The sequence below is a fragment of the Lissotriton vulgaris genome, chromosome 2_2 (genome assembly GCF_964263255.1).
Source record: "Lissotriton vulgaris chromosome 2_2, aLisVul1.2, whole genome shotgun sequence".
In the NCBI taxonomy this organism is placed as follows: Eukaryota; Metazoa; Chordata; class Amphibia; order Caudata; family Salamandridae; genus Lissotriton; species Lissotriton vulgaris.
In genome coordinates, this window is record NC_141688.1 from 86357494 (window position 1) to 86377295 (window position 19802).

Genomic DNA, 19802 nt, shown 5'->3' on the forward strand with positions numbered 1-19802 from the left:
GCTCTGGCATCACCTTGGGTATTAATGAAATAGAATGTGAGCACACCAATGTGGCATCAGACCATCCAGAGATAACTGGAACTGTTGCCGCTTCTTTTTATAAGAAAGGGGCGATATGAAGCATCCGTTGGGGGTAAAGTGGTTTTAAAACTTTAGCAAAAATAATTTACCAAAACTCCCTCACTTATTCTTAATATTACTAGATTTGTTAAGGTAGCCAGCAAACATAATGCAAGGCAGAAAATCAATTGTATACTCTCAGCATACCGATTGTTTAAAGAAACAATACACTATACAGGTTAAAAAAGACACTATCAATAACAAGGTGAATTAGAATAAGCAGCAGTTACTCTATGCAAGGAAAAATAATGTATGCTCAGAGAGAAACCGCCCCTAAACTGTGCACTTTTCCAGCAATTTTGATATTAATTTAAAGAAAGCCAACAGTGCAACAATGTGAAGTAATTTAAAGTGATTCTGAAGGCAATAAAGCTCTAAAACAAATGAAAAAGCTGTGCTGACCAACAGACATCCGAGTAGAAAACAGCTCAAATAGAAAAATAACAGAATCCTACTGACAGCAACATGAATTCATCGATACTGTTTCAAACAATACATGTTACACAGAACAAAGTGCATATCAAAAAGCAGGCAGCCTCTCTCCCTCCCCCTAAAGCCAATAACAACGCTGCAATGACGGCGTTGTGATTGGTCGGGACGGCGCCCAGCCAGGCGCCTATGGGGAGGCCATTTTCTCCATGCAGGCTGCATTGCATTTTTATCATTTTATGTTTCTGCTTCTCGCACTGTTAGAAAGCAGTGGGGCATCGCTCCTCCGCCCTAGTGGGGGAGCCGCTGCAGGGGCAGGGCCTCATCCCGAGAAGTACCTATGTGGCACTTTTGAACCCCACCACTTCCCCAAGCCCCCACCTCATGCATCCCATTCAGTCATCAGCGGATTTAGAAAACAAGAGGTTACATCTAAATCAAACATTTCTTTTGCCCGGACACGCGTATCAATGGCTCATTAATATAAAAAAACACATAATTACATTCTGTGCAGTCATTCATGCTTCATATAATCTTTCCACCAAAAGTAAAATACCAACTTTAAAACACATTGCATGAATGTATCACTTGCACATCCTGCCTGCATGCCTCATAGTGAAGGAAACTTCATATAATAAACAATGAAAACGAAAACATTCACTTTTGCCAACAGGCAACAACCTTCAGCTTTGAAAAGTTACATTTTATTAGCTACCGAAAGATACAGGGAAAAGCAATAACACCAGCTGAGGAAAATTATTCGCAATATTTTTCTGTTTTACAGAGAGAGGAACTCATGCACATTTGTAGTTGTTCATGTTATGTAAATGCCATCAGTTGGTAACACAAAATTAATGTCAAGTACATTTCTATTTTTGTTAATTAGCTTTCTCATATTGTGCACTAACAATAATTTGGACCTTACTGATAGCACGCTTTCCTGTTCTACCAAGATATTAAACCCTACAGGGAAAAGACAGCATTCTGAGACAAGAGAAGTGCAATTTTCTTTACAATACTCTTCTTATTGCTTTTGCCAAAGGTATCACTTGATACATGAAAAAATCAAAAGTTGTATCATGCAATGAAAACTTGAGAGGAAACAACATGCTGAATTCACACTAATTAGCCCCTCCACCCCCAGCTTATGTTGCATTTATTACAACACTATATAAACTTTTTAACATTAAGCGCCTATCAAAGGCTCTCGCTTACCCCCTCCTGTTAATTTCCAATACATTGAAAATGGTGCCACCAAGATTCTGCTGTGCTTGTTTAGAAAACCCCTGACATCGTAGATGGTTTCGTCCAAATTCGAACACCAATCCTTGCCCTTTAACCAGGCATCGAGGGGTGGAGCTTACTTGGATCAACAGGGTTTAGCAATGTTGTGTTTAGCTAGTAAAGTACCCAGTCCCACTGAGAAGAGCGGTTTAAACTAACACCAGACATTACTGCAATCAGAAATTTACAAAATCACTGAAATGACATTGAGAAACCAGTGAGCACCTTAGTGAGGCATTACTGAGAGGACAACACAGATGGCAACAGACTAGAATGAGTTAAGATTAGGAGACTCTAACACAGCGGCAGTTCCTCCTTGAGTGTAGTGGAGGAGCTCAAACCCATCCCCCCACTGCTGCAGCCAGCTGGAATAAATACATGGTAAAGGATTTTATTACCATTTTATTATTACGGCTTTCTGCCGAACGGAGAGGGCAAGCGGGCTAGAGCATCATTGCTGCTGATTGGCAGCAATGACGAGTGGGCCCTTCAGTAAGAATTGCACTTGTCGGTTTGGCCGGCTACCTTGCTACGGCCAAAGTGACATGCACAATTCTACCTCTCCACTGAGCTGTCTTAGACAGCTGGTTTAGAGAGCAGGCACATGCCTTAAGTGCTCTTCGAAGCGATGAAGCAGCTTGCTCCAGTCAATCCAGACACTTCTCTCATGCTGCATGAGAGGAGTGCCTGGATTGGATAAGGAGCTGCGAGACCTCGCGGTGGAGGAGTCTGAAGCCGGACGGAGAACACAGAGGACGTGCGGCAGGCTAAGAAGGTAAGTGAAACTTTTTTTCCTTCATTTTTATTAGGTCTCGCCTGTCAGTTATCCACTCTTTATCTGCACTGCAAGGAATCGTGGCGATTCCTTGCAGTGCCCGTGACTTTTAAGGTCAATGCGCATGCGCATTAAGCTTATGCGCATGCGCATTGACCTTAAAAGTCACGGGCGCGTGCATGTCCGTCTTCCCGCCGTCTCGCATTTCCCCTGTCGCACTTCTCCTCCCCCCTCCCCTCTCTTCCCTCCAGCTTGTTTTTTGTTTATTTGACCCGCTCCGCCCCCTCCCCTTCCCGCCGTGTCGCATTTCTCCTCCCCCCTCCCCTCTCTTCCCTCCGGCTTTTTTTTTGTTTATTTTACCCGCCGTGTCTCCGATCCTTTCGCTCTCCTCCCCCCTCCCCTCTCTTCCCTCCGGCTTCTTTTTTGTTTCCCCTAGAGTTTAAATGTATAGCCTCCGTGCGGGTTTGCAACTCGCTTTCTCCGATACACTGGCTGTGGTGCGCCCGCGAGCACCAGTGCACGCTGCCTCAGGGTCGCTCGTGTTTTCACTCATTCTGAGCGCTGAATGTTTTTATCTCCTTCCTTGACTCGTCCCCCAATCACCCTCCTCCTGCTGTCACTTTTTCCCTCCCAAGCCTGCTTGCCCTGTGCTTCTATGACCATCGTAAAACTGCTCTTCCTTATTCTGCATTTTTTCTCATCCCAACCAACAATCGCCCTCCTACCGCTGTTGCTTGTTCCCTTTCCCGCCCCTGTGGCTGCTTGCCCTGTGCTTCTCCGCCCGTCATGGAACAGGCCTGTAAATCATGTTCTTATCTTGGTTCTTCCCCTATCCCCCAACCACTCTCCACACACTGTTCCTTTCTCCCTCCTGTTCCCCAGTGCCTGCTTTTTTTTTATCGAATGCTGTTTTATTTCCATGCCACAGATACTGTACTTTTGGTACTGCCGGGCGGTTTACTTGAGACTCCCGGACTTGGGCAGTCATGCTGGTGCTGCAGTCAGCAGGCATGAAGGCAGACACAAAGTGCCTCGCAGTCTGCCATCACAGTATGGCACTGAGTCATGAGAGCGCGTGAACAGTTAGTAAGAAAGTGGAGCTTTAGAGGAGACGTGTTTCAGGAACTAGATTGTGGACATACATCGAAACTATTCCTGGCATCAGTGCTACACATAACGCGTGACCCTGGGCAAATTACTTCTTCTCCATATGAACCAGTACCCCTATTTGTCCGGGTTCACAAATAGGTTGCCCTAGAATTAGGCTTTATGTAAAAAACACAATAGTGATATTGGCTATAACTCCTATTTTAAAAGCATGTGTATTTAATCTATAATTGGCTTTTGGTCAAGGCAATGCAAAATCACTGGTTTGCTCCAGCACTCCCGTTAATGCGTGGTTTCAGGAACAGACTCGCCACTATAACAAAAACATGTGTTACCACGCGTTGCAAATTAGCTTGATCAGCCGTTTTGGGTACAGACACAGGAGTGTATATCAAGAGGCAGTGCACGTGCAAGCGAGTGCTCGCAGTGTCTTTCAGGCATCCAATACTACATTTATCTTTTGTTATAGACTTAGACAGAGGGTGCTCTGGCTATCCTAAACAATGAAAGGGATAGTAATTACTGGGTTGTACATTATCTCCCTCATGAGTGACAGCTGTACTACACTACACAGACATACGGCTCTTGATAATAAGCATCTATATATTTTGTTTCTGCCAGTGCTGTATACCACACACTCGGTTAAGGGCATTGGAGCGCTTTACATGAGCACCAGGTACATTACACAAGCTCAGATTTATTTTCTGATAGGCTTGTGGAGATTAATTGATTTGCCCCAAATCACGGGATGTTGAGCTTACATCGTGATTCGAACCTGGTTTTTACAGTTCAAACTCAGCAACTCAGGGTTAAAGGTCCATACTCAGAATTAACATTCTTGTGATTAAGATGGCTCACAAAGATTAGCTGTGAAATCTGCTTCCGGGAAACAAGTGCTGCCTGCGAACTGACTTTCTGGTGTTTTTGCAATACTGATTTTAAGATCTAGGAGGGGATCCCTAGTCTGAGATCTAGGGCAACTGCTGCACTAACACATTCCATCATGAATTGCAACCTATAGCAATAGTGGCCAGTGTGAGGAACTGACCAAAAAGCATTTGTTAGGTATTTTCTTTAAAAAATGTCTCGCATTTCCCCTGTCGCACTTCTCCTCCCCCCTCCCCTCTCTTCCCTCCAGCTTGTTTTTTGTTTATTTGACCCGCTCCGCCCCCTCCCCTTCCCGCCGTGTCGCATTTCTCCTCCCCCCTCCCCTCTCTTCCCTCCGGCTTTTTTTTTGTTTATTTTACCCGCTGTGTCGCCGTGTCTCCGATCCTTTCGCTCTCCTCCCCCCTCCCCTCTCTTCCCTCCGGCTTCTTTTTTGTTTCCCCTAGAGTTTAAATGTATAGCCTCCGTGCGGGTTTGCAACTCGCTTTCTCCGATACACTGCCTGTGGTGCGCCCGCGAGCACCAGTGCACGCTGCCTGTAATGAGCCCGCATTCCTGTGCACGCTGCCTGTAGTGCCCCGCTATTTCACCAGCGCGTCTTTCCCACTCTTACTTTCACCGGTCCACCTGGTATGCAGTTTGCCTGTGTGCGCTAGTACCTGCTGCAGGCATGATTTGAAGCCGATCACCCGCTTTCGCGGGTGCACCTCTGCCTGTTCATGCAGATGCTGCACTCACCCACTGAGGCTCCGGGAAGCGAGCTAGGCTACTTTCCTCTTCGCCGACTTTACATTTAGGAATCCGGTGCAGGGGTGTGTCGCGTACACGGCATGCTTTCTATCTCTCCAGCAGTAAATCTCGCTCAGACAGGTTCTTCCAAAACCCTGCATCCGAGCAGGGTTTTCAGGTGAGACGTTGGTTTCTCAGCAAGTCCTTTCAAGGCTTTTCGACCGTTTAAGCACAGACAGATCATTTTATTTTTGTGCCTCACAGATTCTATCTAACATTCCCAACTCAATGGTACTCATTTTATCGACCTCAGATGGATGAAAGGCCCCGCCAGAATTTGAACCTGTGTCTATGAGATCGAACACAAACCCCTGCAGTGGATGCATCGGTCCACTGAGCCACCAGAACAGGCACAAAGCACTTAGTAATCTCTTGCTATTAAAATCAATTTAATATGAGCAACATTACAAATGAACTGAAGCTAACAATGTGTGTATTTTTATGTTTTTCCTGCAGTAATAATCAGAGTGTAAAATATTAAATACGTTGCTGTAGATATTTCCTTCCTGCTGACCACTGTTTGTTTTAGAAAAGAAAAAACATAAGACTGGAAAGCCCTCACTCACTCACCCTCAACCCCTCACCCTCAACCCCTCACTCACGCTCACTCTCACTCATCCTCACTCAACCACCCTCAACCTCACTCACCCTCAACCCCTCGCCCTCACTCACCCTCAGCCCCTCACCCTCACTCACTCACCCTCAACCCCTCACCCTCACTCACCAACCCTCAACCCCTCACCCTCACTCACTCACCCTCAACCCCTCACCCTCACTCACTCACCCTCACTCACCCTCAACCCCTCCCCCTCGACCCCTCCCCCTCAACCCCTCACCCTCACCCTCACTCACCCTCACTCACCCTCAACCCCTCACCCTCAAACCCTCACTCACCCTCAACCCCTCACCCTCAACCCCTCACTCACCCTCACTCTCACTCATCCTCACTCACCCTCAACCCCTCACTCACCCTCACTCACCCTCAACCCCTCACCCTCACTCACCCTCACCCTCAACCCCTCACCCTCACTCACCCTCAACGCCTCACCCTCAATCACCCTCAACCCCTCACCCTCACCCACCTTCACTCACCCTCACTCACCCTCACTCACACTCACCCTCACCCACCCTCAACCCCTCATCCTCACTCACCCTCAACCCCTCATCCTCACTCACCCTCAACCCCTCATCCTCACTCACCCTCAACCCCTCACCCTCACTCACCCTCAACCCCTCACCCTCACTCACCCCCACTCACCCTCAACCCCTCACCCTCACTCACCCTCACCCTCAACCCCTCACTCACCCTCAACCCCTCACCCACCCTCAACCCCTCACCCTCAATCCCTCACCCTCACTCACCCACACTCACCCACACTCACCCTCACTCACCCACCCTCACTCACCCTCACCCTCACTCACCTTCACCCTCACTCACCCTCAACCCCTCACCCTCACTCACCCCCACTCACCCTCAACCCCTCACCCTCAACCCCTCACCCTCCCTCACCCTCATTCACCCTCAACCCCTCACCCTCACTCACCCTCAACCCCTCACCCTCACTCACCCTCAACCCCTCACCCTCAATCCCTCACCCTCACCCACACTCACCCACACTCACTCACCCTCACTCACACTCACACTCACACTCACCCACCCTCACTCACCCTCACCCTCACTCACCCTCACCCTCACTCACCCTCACCCTCACTCACCCTCAACCCCTCACCCTCACTCACCCTCAACCCCTCACCCACCCTCAACCCCTCACCCTCACTCACCCTCAACTCCTCACCCTCAACCCCTCACTCACCCTCACTCACCCTCAGCCTCACCCTCACTCACCCTCAACCCCTCACCCTCACTCACCCTCACTCACCCTCAACCTCATGCTAAAGATTTACAAAAAAAACCATAAACAATTCTAAAAGCACTAACTCTAATGCTGCGAGACCTATTGCATTTCTAATGCTTGTATGTACATGTTTATTTGTATGTTGTTTAATTTTATATTGACACACTATTTTTGTGGGTCACTAAACACTTCTACTCTAACATGATATCAGAACCTTGCTGAGATGCGATGAGAGGCCTCTTAAGATGTCATTAGACCCTGAATGAGAAAGAACCACTACAGAGCAGGGGTCAGTGGCTTCCTAGCGTCCGATTCCGACCTGACATGCCTGGCCAACACATCAGATCTGAAAAAACAGATCATTCTGGCAGCTTGAACTTCTATTCTTCCTCAGAAGGAGGAATCAAGCAAAATCGGGAGTGCGGCAATCAGGATTCGACCTACACAGACATTTTTTGGCAGACTTAGAAGCCTTCCAGTTCACAACATGTTCTTGAGGGCATGGCTGGTCACTTGCTAGACCCCATCTTTTCTAATGTCTGCTGTTTAAAAACTTGCCCCCAGTTCCTCAGGCTTGGACGGATCATTCATTGGTTATATTCTCTCTGCAGCTGCAGGGTAGAAGATAAGTTCCGTCCAGCCCTAGTGAATAAACGGCCTTGGCATAAGTTGAACTGTGATGTGTTAGTTACCTGGCTAGCGGAGCATAGACCTCAACTTCCTGCAGATATTGAGGTGGCAAATTTGTGTTTTCAAGATTAGCTGATGGCCGGGTTGGATAGTTATATTCTGGCGAAACGGGGTGGAAAAGGTCGCGGGCCGTCGAACCCATGGTTCAATGACTCACTAACCCGGGCAAAGAAGGGTTGCAAGCAGCTAGAGCATGCTTGGCTCCGTTCCTATGAGGCCTCTGCTAAATTAGAATATCGTGCGGCGGTTAAGGAATATCATAAGCTCATTCAGAGAGCACAGGCTGAGTTTGTAGCCAATAAGAATCTGGCCAGTTCGAACCCTGCAAAGACCATTTTTTCCCTGCTCAAAAATATGAAGAGTGCAGGCGTCTCTAGTGCCTCTCCTATAGCCTCCAATCGCCAATGTGAGGTACTAGCACAGAACTTTGTGAATAAAGTTGAGCAGATTTATCGTGGCCTCCCTAAGGCGACAATTCCTATTGAGAAAGGGGTGCCTGGAGGGGTGGACATTTTGGAGGGCAATTGTCTATCATCCTTTTCTTTGTTGACACCCTTGGAATTTGAGGTCCTGTGGCATAAAATCAAGTCAGGCTCCCCAGCTGACCCCATGTCATCTGCCCACTTTCGCCAATTCCATTAATCAATGGCTCCCGTGGGTCTTGATTTGGCCAATTTGTCTTTGAGGTTAGCTTCTGTTCCTAGGGTGTGGAAGCACGCTAAAGTCATTCCTTTGATAAAAAAACCTTCTCTTGACTCGGAAGATCCTGGCAATTATCGCCCTATTTCCCAGCTGCCTTTTTTGGCTAAGCTGGTGGAAGCGCATGTAAACTCCATTCTATCCAAATTCATGGAAAAGCATAACATCTTTGATTCATCTCAACATGGTTTTCGTCCATGCCATAGCACGGAATCAGCGCTATTGGCAGTAACAGAATCCATCCGTAGTAAGCTGGATGTGGGTGACTCTGTGGCCTTGGTCCTGTTGGACCTAAGTGCCGCTTTTGATACAGTGTCTCATGTGATTCTTCTTGATCGCCTCCAGGAAGCTGGGATTAGGGGCGGGGCCTTGTATTGGATCCGATCCTCTTTAGAGGAGCGGTCCTTCCAAGTCTCAGTGACACCTTTTCATTCCCAAGTATATGCCCTGCGCCAGGGGGTACCACAGGGTTCTATCTTAAGCCCGCTTTTGTTCAACCTTTATGTGAGACCCTTGGCGGAAGTGGCAAGAGGTAGGGGGCTGTCCTTGCTGTCGTACGCCGACGACACCCAGTTGGTAATTGCCTTTTCTAAAAACTGTTGTGCCAACTTGGAGAAGTTTAAGGAGGATCTGTTGGCCATCTCAGATTGGATGATGGCAAACTGTTTACAGTTAAATGCCAGCAAATCAGAGATTTTACTGTTTGGGAAGGATCAGGAGTTATGGTCTGAGCAGTGGTGTCCAGACCACCTCAAACCCGCCCCGTCACCTAAGGAGGCTGTGAACAGGCCTGGACTGGCCATAGCGGGCACCGGGCAAACGCCCGGTGCGCCGCACTGGGGGGGCCGGTTTTGGGCCCCTGGGGGCTGTTTTTGTTACAGGGCCGTTTTTGCAGCATAGCTGCAAAATCGGCCCTGTAACAGAATCGGCCGAAAACCGGCCCGACAAATTGCTTGGCCACCCGCCCCCCCCCCCCCCCCCCCCACTACCCCAAGTGGGGAGGGAGGGGCGGCCAAGCAACCTGGGGTTGTGGTTTGATAAAGGATCGACATTTGAGAAGCAGACAAAAACTGTTGCCGCTGTCTGTTTTGGGCTTTTGCGAGGGTTGAGACCCTTGCTTGTTTTTTTCCGTCCTAGAGTGCATCATTCTATTGTGCAGGCGTCAATTCTTTCCAGGCTTGATTATGGTAACTCTCTATATTTAGGCGCTAAACAAGCTAGCATTAAACGCCTAAAGAGGGTTCAGAATGCGGCGGCGCGTCTTCTGGTGGCGCATGTGCTCCCCAAGCTTCATTGGCTGCCCATTGAAAAGCGCGTTCAGTTTAAGGTATTGTGCATTTCTCATAAAATTTTGATGCACCAAGCCCCTTCTGGGCTATCTTGCAGGTTGATGCCCTATGTGCCTGGGTGTGCATTGAGATCTGCCGACCTTGCACTTGTTTGTGTTCCTCGAGTTCGGAGAGTAATGTCAGGGGGCCGCTCGTTTCGCCTTCTAGCGGCTAAACTCTGGAACTCTCTCCCAGCTCACATTAGAGGTATTCCCAATCTCTTGGTGTTCTGTAAAACTATAAAAACGTGGTTGTTCCCATTAGCTGATGTTTAATCACTGGGCTGGTCTCTCTTGCTTTTGTCTCTGGTTTCTGGTTGCGCTGGAACGCCTCGTTGCTGAGGCAGCCATGCGCATTACAAGTACTAAATAAATAAATAAATAAATATAGCAATATTTGTGTCAAAAATATCTAAGGCTCCATGATAAATGCACCTGCACCTCTTTATATGCTTCATTATTACACACTGTGACTGCCCAGGTTTTGAAAAAGGGTCAACTTGCTCTGTCTGCCTTGATTTCTCAATTATGGGTAGATAAATGGTCCAAATGGGGTCCCACAAATCAACATGAACCGAATGATTCAGCATCCTTTGCGGTCCATTCCTCATTCCCATACTCTATCAAATACATGTGTCCGGTCACTCTGAATAGATCAACTGACCTCTTCTCTTATGTGTGTGCCGATTACAGGCAGCTTCCAGATAATGTGCGCCCAGGCTATGGACTCCGCGTAACTTGATGTCACACTGCCATGTCTGTCTTAAAGTGCAGGAGCAGGCTCGGGCTCAATGGTGCAAGACTGAACTCCTCATCTCCCATAACCAGCTCAAGGGGTGGGCAGAGCAACAAACCTTTGTCTTGTAAAAAAATTGCCCTCCCCTCAAGCAAGTAATGAAACATGCAGGGAGCTTTGTGTATCAAGCATGTGTGCCTCATCTCGGATTGTGGCAATTGCTGTAAGACTGCCCCAAATCACCCCCCCCCAACACTCCCAAAACAATGATCTATCCTTCCCCTTCTTCGCCGTCATGTGACACACTTGCCATGTCAGTTCATCATCCTAGACATTGTGACATACATGGTTCAAATTCTGCAGGCCACCCAGTGGTCAGCAGCCAGGCACTATGTCTGAGTTCAACCAGAGGTCTTTGCTGCTTCATCAAATGAGGATCCTCTGACTTCAGAGGTAGTTTAGAATTGATTCAAGGCCTCAAACCTGATCCACAAAAAACTCAAAGATGGAGCCGAAACTATCCTCCCACCAGGTCCACACTCTGTTTCCACCTTTCATTGAAATGTTATCTGCATATAATTTTTCAGTTGCACAGTACTCACCCCAAGGGTAGAGAGGCACTGTAAAATTCACATGAAAAATACATTAACATTTTTTTAATACAACCAAATTAAAAAAAACTAGACATAAAATTCCAAAAGAAAAAATAATTTATAGATTTTTTAAAAAAATGGAACGAGGATCAGTCTGTCTAATAAGGGGGCTACCGTTGCCCACTGCTTTACAAAAATGAAAAAATGTAATTCGAGAAAGGACCGATGATGAGGGGCACTAGAAATGGGGTAATGGCAGGAGGTTACCTTAACTTGGAGCTGCAGCATGAAAGGTCCTGCTGAAATACTTGACAAGGCTGTTTCTAGGAATCCTTCATCACAGCGAATATTTGCTGCAAGCTTTCCTTAATGACAGGTGCCAAGAGTTTTCACACACGGTAGGTCATTTTAAAGGTCTCTCCTACGCAGCGCACATGCGCTGCTTAGGAAAAAGACCTATAGAAATCGCTTCGGCTTTTCAGCCAAAAACGTGCACGCATTGTATTGCTTTCAATGGCAATGTGTGCACGTTTGGCCATTCCCTTGCGGGAGCGAGCTTTGGTAACATATGTTTACTCGCTCCCGCAAGGGAATTGCTGTGTGTTCTCTCGCACTCCCCCCACCTCTCCCACTTGTTAGCCCAGTACTGTTTCACTTTTGCGGCAGTGGGGCCGCATTTGTGTTTTAGCGCTTGTTGTTTTGTGTAGTGATTTACGTGTGTTAGGTTTTGCAGGAAAAGTTATCCTGTTTTTTGCTTTTTATACTTTGGCTTTCACAGTTTTTTAAAATTTCTGATCTGCCTCAAGTTCTGTGTGTTTGACATGAGAGACTTTAGGAGCAAATCGAGGGCAGGAGGCATACGAAGGGATGAACTGGTGCGGGCTCCTGTAGCAAGGGTGGGGGAAGGAGGGCAGGGGGTGTCCTGGAGAAATGTGTTAGTGCCTACAAGTTGGACTTTTACTACAAATCTCGCTGCCGCGAGCAAGGCCGCTGTTCTCACTATATCCACCCATTAGTGCCCGAAAGCGCATCATTCAATGTTTGGTTTGGAGGGGGGGGAGCGGACGTGGACTCCACGGACACACGTCCACCTCGGACACATGTCCACCTCTGCTCCTGGAGATGCCTCGGTTTGGCCTTAGCACTTATCACAGAGCTTTGGTTGGGCGTGTTCAATGCTTGTTGAATCTGGGGCTGAAAGTTAGTTTTTTTCCTCGCTACAATGTTCATATTTTTTTTATGATTTGTGTATTTATTTCGTATAGTTTTTTTAGTATGTTTTTCCCCGAATGAAAATTACCTTTTTGAAAGTTTTTATAATCTGCATTGACTTTTCATTACACCCTGTGCAAGTTATGAATGTTTCATTTTTGAGGCTATAGTGGCAATTCAAAAGTTAAAACGGGGTAAACAAGCGCTAGAGAGTGGTTGATTGAGATCTCTTCACTCACATCACCTCTGGGTTTCTAAAATGCAGATAATTGATACTAGATGTTTTTATTGGGTCAGTGCAACCCAACCAGAACTACAACACCCAGAATGCACTAGGTTGTCGCATAAAATGAGTTGCAAAGCGACTTGGCATGGCGTCAATCAGCTCTTGTTTCACTTGTGTTTGCTTGGAAGTGGAGGGGGAGAGGCGTGGACTACTTGGATACATGTCCACCTCCCCTCCTCGGGTTGCTTGAGAGCTTTTCCCAGAACTTTGGTCGGGTGTGTTTAATGCTTTTTGAACCTGGCACTCTATAAGTTACTTAGATTTCTCCTCGCCTAAAATCATAAAATGCTCATTTTTTTATGCTGTGTATTTATTTCGTATTGGTTTTTTTTCAATGAAAATTGCCTTTTTGAACTTTTTTTCCAATCGGCATCGATTTCTATTTACACCCCGCTGCTAAATTCTGAATGTTTCATTTTGAGGTTATTGCGGCAAATCCAAAGTTAAAACAGGGTAAATGCTAGAGAGTGGTTGAGGGACATCTCTGCACCCGCATTACCCCAGGGTTTTTAAAATAGAGACAATTGTTATTACTTTTTTCATATTGGGTTGGTTCAAGCCAAACACAACTACAACACCCAGAATGCACTAGGCTGTCATCTAAAATGAGTTGTACAGCGCTCTGGCATGGCTTCAATCCGCTCGTTTCACGCAGCTCGTTTAGGGCGCGTGTTCGGAGACATTGGTGTATTCTCAATGGATTTTAGCTCGAGTTCTTGCAGACCCGCTGCAACTGGCGAAACGTCACATCCGTTGTAGTGATCAGGGCCGGGCCGGACCCAGAGGGATTCATCCCCTCATTGAAGGAGGGCCGTCCTGGTTTGAATGTAGTAAGGCGCTCACTCACCAAGGACTGAATGCAGTGAATTATGTTTTTCTAATTAGCGGTTTGTCAGCACCTGTCATATATACAAACATCAAAATATTCCTGAACCATGGCGTGCATGAGACCATCATCCATTCGAAGGATTTGTAATGCTAAATAATAAATAAATGTCCCGCACTCTAAATAGTAACAAGCATTGGAATAGCCAATAGGTCTAGCTTTTGGGACCTTATAAGAATTTAGTTATGCAGCACAATTTCCTTGGTGGAACAACACCAACTGTTGCATGGCTAAACACTTATAAGGTCCTAAAGGCGAGACCTATTGGCTATGCCAATGCTTGTTTCCATTGCAAGTGGTTTAAAAGTGCAGCAAACCACCTTAAACTGAGAACGAAATTGATGCACAACCCATTGTAACAGAAAACAGAAGTGATGTGATCCAACTTTTTAAAACCCACCATCAGGCGAATAGCGGCACAACCATGGCATGGTGAGATTTGAGTAACCCATTTACGGTGAATATCCTCGAAATCACTAGTACGTGAAGAAAAGAACAAATATCCGAAGGAGAAGTACGTGGCTTCATTTCATTAGGTAGGTGCTACTAAAATAGAGTGAGGTAGCTTGAAAATACGAGCAATCACAGTATAAGCAGAGGTAAGTGTGAACTCAAAGAAGCAAAAGTAGAAGTCAAAGAAACGTGTTCCAAGAGGGATCACGCAGAGTCATGATTGTACCAGAAGAACAACTGATGAATTAGAAAGTGGTTAAAACTGAGAATTTGAAGGATTCAATTTTGATGAGGAAAGGGACATCCCGATTCCAGAGCCGCATGGCCCTTTGAGGATTCCCTAATATTTAACTGGGTATCATTGTCCTACCACAGGAGGAAGATGCCATCACAGGGCATCAAGTACCCAGCAGCTTGATATATACGTCTTTAACACGGAGTACTCTGGCGAAAATATTTAATCATATCCACCTCTCCTTAGCACATCAGCAAATCTTTCTCACATTAATAATTATCTTTTTCTGTAGGTGAATTCAAGAAACAGTAAGGAAGGAACAAGAGATGGGAAGGCATGTGGGTGGAGGAGTGGAGGATTTTTGCAGAGGGAGGATAACGTAAGATGAAGTCATGCATGGTGAAAAGGGGAAAATCAAAAAGGAAGGGTGGAGACACTGATTAGTGGATTGTTGGAGGATTTAAAAGGAGTCAATTGCGAATGGGCAAGTGAGAGCAGGGAAAACGTGTGGACATGTGAAGGACTCTAAGTCGAGTACAGATAGAGTAAGGACTTATTGATGGAGGTGTGGAGAGAAATTGATCAATGGCTTGTGAAAGAGAATTTAAGGGTTGACATGAGCTAATAATCCCATTAAAGAGCTACAAGCAGACAGAAGGAAGAGTGTAGGTAGTTGGCCTGGTGTAGTGTGGAAAAAAATCTACATTAATCACAACATGACCCACAAAGCTTATCCTCGTTATCACATCTGCAAAATTAACATGAGCTCCATCTGATCCTTTCAAAACATCAAACAATGAACTCTCACTTCTATGATTCTACTCTGCCTAATCTCGCTTTTGAATCCTCCACTCAAGACTAGAATCAAGGGGGGGGGGGAGGGGGGCGGAGCGTGCACTCAGCATGAAGGGACGGCTTGAGCCCAGGAAGAGCGTGTGGTGGGGACCGCGCGAGAGGCATGGCGAGGCCCCAAGAGTGCAGGAGAGCAGCGAGGCAACGGGCAGGAGGACAGTTCATTCAGACCCAGGCCTTCTCCATACGAGGCTAGGCGTGAGGAGGAGGTCAGGGGTAGGCTGTCATGAAGTTGGCGTGGGAGGCACTGGAGGGACTCTGGAGGGGAAACTAGGAGTGCTGCGGGTTGCGTGTGAGGCGTTGGAAGGCGGGAGCCAGACCCTCAGAGCGAAGGAGTAGTTTCGGCAAGGTATGAGTGGGGCACGGAGGCCACAGGTGAAGCCTCTGGGCTTAAGGGTGAGAGGTGCGGACTGGGGGAGGGATGAGCAGCTGAACAAGGCCAGGACTGCACCACCGTTACCCCAGTGTCATTGTTCAAAGGAGATTGGTTAGAGAGGGCCCCATGAGCCTGTGGTCACACTGGTCAGAGATGGGCGGGTGGGGGCAGGTGGGTGAACCAGGTTTACTTCTTCGGCAGGGCGGGGAGCTTTACGAACGGGAAGACAAGAGGGGCAGCATGGTGGGACCCGCTACGAATTGGTGGTGGCCATGTTGTAGTGAAGCGAGGATGAGGAGCAGGACAGGGGAAAAGGGGGCAAGAGGGGTGAGGATGGGGCGCTTCGGGGAGGGAGGGTCAGGATCCCCAGAAAGGTATACTTGTGCAAGGATCAGGAATGAGGCACGACCCCTGTGTGGCTGGGAGGGCACTCAGCTGGGGGTACGGACAAGGGTGAGCTACCCGGCAGGGAGCGAGGCTGTGCAGATTGATGAGGAGGGTGTAGGATACCAAGGCGGTGGGGGCAGTGGCTCTGTATTCTAGATCAAGGTATGGAGCAGGCAGGCAGGGACACTCACCCGGCTCCCGGACCTATGCTTTCTCTTCCAGGATTGTCAGCTCAGCGGTTATACAGACTCATTAGAGTTTTATACATCTCCATGGCCCAGAGAAGAAGAGAGAGTAAGGTCTTGTGCAGCCAGCGGGTGTGGGACGATGCCATAAGAAGGACTGGCGTGATCTCGGCACTGAACCCAGACAGTTGCTACGCCCCCCGGGAAGGAGGGCCACCAAAGAGAGAAATGGTAGGTTGGGGCACGGCCAGGAGGTTCTAGTACGGCTCTTTGGTGTCCTTCAGGTGATGTAGAGGTACTTAATAAAAAGGATGGATTGATGGCAGATAAAAAGGTCAAGGTACCCAAAGGGCACTAGGATGGCATTGAAACTCATCATTAGTTGGACTATGATGAGATGAGTCTTGACGAAGGTGAAGTGGTAGAAGATGAGCCACTGGGGGCAGAAGAACGCCAATGGGGGCAAATAAGTGCATTAGGAGGGGGTTCAGCTAATGTTACACCTAGTATTACACAGGAGTGTCAGGATGATCGGGGAATCCAACGCAAGGCAGTGGTTGGGTGGATCCTTTGAAACTGGTTAGGCGGCTGGATCTTGTGCGGAGGCAGACCTTGATGCCAGGTAAGGGCGCTAGGTATGTAAGGAACATAAAATTAAGAAGCTCCCCTACATGTGGCTGACAAAACCCCTTGGCTCCCACTTAATGTTGACAACCAAAGTGAAAACTTGTATGTGGAAATGTTGAAGTTCCTCCAAAGGGAACTGAGGGTGAAAGAAGGTTCCAAGGCGAAAGAGTATATGCTCTCCAAGCGGCCTAAAGTGCTGACAACCATAGAGAACTGGACAGCAGCATTTTTAATTTTCGCATTGTGTTCCTCTTTAAATATATGGATGTGATCAGAAGGGCTCAGATCATGTATGGGTCAGACTTGGGCGCAGTACGATGAGGAGTTTCATGCGTGGTCAGCATGGGATACTGAGGAAAAGTGGGAGTGATTGATAATGATTTGTGGCATCAGACAATGGGCCCAGAGCAGTTTGGTAAAACAATATTCATAACAAATGGCTATCCATTGGTCTGCCTGCCTTTTCAGCCCTGTCCTACCTGAGGAGGGTTGGGGCGGGGGCTAAGATGCAAGGGGTTGCAATTGGGACATGCTCGGTTTTTAACATGGGCTTATGTATGAAGGAGTACTGAGTGCTCCAAGTGTAAAGGCAGACACACTCCCCTGCATTGCTATGGGTCAGTGGACAGGAGCAGCAGATGGGGCAATGGGACCACAGGGAAATTCGGCCACAGGGAACAGAGGAGGGTGCGGGTCCCATTAGAATATAGGCAAGGGCTCATATGCCAATTAAGGTGGATTGCTTGGATTACAGGTTGGCCAAATATCATAACAGAGAAGACACTGAGTTGTTGAGTGAAGGTTTTAGAAACTGTTTCCGGCTGGGGTATGAAGCTCCAAGGTCACGTCAGTGGGCAGAGAATTTGAAGTCAGTGCAGTCACACAAACAGGTGGTACGGGCGAAGCTCATAAAGGAGGTTCGGGCCGGCAGAAGGGAGGGTCTCGACTTGGTAATTTCACCCACTGGTGTGCTACCTAAAAAAGGGAAGGGGCAATTTTGGCTAATACTGCACTTGTTCCGGCCAGAGAGGAGTTCAATCAAAGATTTCATATCGGAGGAAGTCTATAAGGTCCCCTACTCGTGAGTGGATGTAGCAATGGCATTGGTGAAACAGGTGGCTCATGGGGTCCAGATGGCGAAGTGCGATATCAAGAAGTTTTCGGCTGCTACCTTTGCACCAGGAGGATTTCCAGTTGCTGGGGGTACAGTTTGATCGGTCATGGTATGTGGACTAACTTCACCTATTGGGGGATCCACCTCTTGCGCGCTTTTTGATTGCTTCAGTTCCTTCTTACAGTGAGTCTTCATGTGGCACATGAGTAGGGCCACAGTGACGTATTACCTAGACGATTTCTTTTTTGTGGGTCAACCCAGTTCTGCAGACCGCCAGCAGAGGTTGGCAAGTTTTCAAGAGCTCATGGGTTATCTCGGGGTGCTGCTGGCTCCAGAGAAGACAGTTGGGCCGAGAATAGTGCTCTCCTTTTTGAGTACTATACTGGACTCTGTATCCATGGAGGCGAACCTCACGGTGGAGACAAAAGTGAACATGTAGTTGTAGCTAGATATTATGTTGACAAAATAACAAGTGACTGTCAGGGAAGTGCAGGTTTTGCTAGGCCACCTCAACTTTGCTTGTTGGGGTAGTGAGGGCTGGGAGGACTTTTTGCAGATGACTCATCACCATATGCGATTGTCAGAGGGCATGAAATAGGATTTACATATGTGGGGCAGGTTTTTTGGAAGATTTCAATGGCATCCTAATGGTGGCCCTGAAGGAGTGTGAGTGGGACCGACAGATATATTCAGAAACCGTCAGCAGTTTCCGCTTCGGTTTATACTGATAGGTCAGGTGGTGTGTAGAGAAGTGGCCCACTGACGAAGCGATGGGGCATGAGCATCGCTTTCCAGGAATTGTTCCCACTGGTGGTGGCCATGATGCTCTGGGGCCACACAAGAAGGTCTTGTTCTGAATTGACAATATCGCTGTGGTATGTGTAGTCAACAGACAGCCTGCAAGGGATGAGCCAGTGCCCAAATTGCTGAGAGTTTTTGTGATGGGTTGTTTAAGACATAATGTGGTGTTCAGGCCTAGACGTGTGCATGGGGTGGACAATGACATTGAGGATGCTTAATCTCATTCACAGTGAGAGAGGGTTCATGGGCTGGCCTCAGAAGTAGACAAGATCAAGACTCCAGTGCTAGCAGGATTGTGGACCATAGACGCGGAAGGATGCTTCAGTTGGTGGTAGGGTCTCTGGTCCACCAGGAAGTCATATGCGCAGGCTTGGCAGGCGTTCTTAGCCAGCGGTGTTAGACGGAAGTTTGGAACAGGGAGGAGGATATGGTTCAGTACATTCTATCCTTGATTGAAAAAGATTTTTTGAGAATCATATTTCTCAGGAAAGCTGGCGGTAATTGCATTTATGGGCAACATCCTGTGGGTCTATGCACCATCGGCGGGGAACTGGGGAAGAGGATGCTAGGATCCTAGAGTGAGGAGAGCATTGTCAAGGTGACCTTTTGGCAAAGTATTGGAGGTCCTGCCGGCGATATGTAATGGCATGAAGGTGACAATTTTGTTTTCAGCGTTAATGTCATGTATGTTTTTCAGGGCTTTCCAGGTGTCTGACCTGTTGGGATGCAAATGGGTTTCAGGGTTGGACTGGAAGGATGTAGTTTTACGAGTGAAAGCATAGAGCTGTTCCTTCACCATTCTAAGACCGATAAAAGGCCTAAGGGTAAGAGAGTGATGCCACAGGCATTCCTGGTTTTAGGCCTATGCCCAGTGAGGTGGGCCATAAAACTGAGGGCGATTAGTGGAGTGGTGCAAGGAGCGGTCTTTAAGCTAGCGAATAGAACACGAGTGATGCTTTTCCAACTTCTATGGGTTCTGTGTAAAGCATTGAGGGGAACCACCGGGAGAATATGGCACCCATTCTTTCAGAATTGGGGTAGCCATGGAAGCTTCACAATGGGGCTGGGGCAGGATCATGCAACTGGGTCGGTGGTTGT

At 47.6% G+C, this 19802-nt stretch overlaps 1 protein-coding gene across 3 annotated transcripts in view; it reads right to left on the minus strand.

Moving 5' to 3' along the window:
* Positions 1–19802, minus strand: part of LMAN1L (lectin, mannose binding 1 like) — a 403151-nt gene that overhangs the window by 18235 nt on the left and 365114 nt on the right. The window lies entirely within an intron of this gene.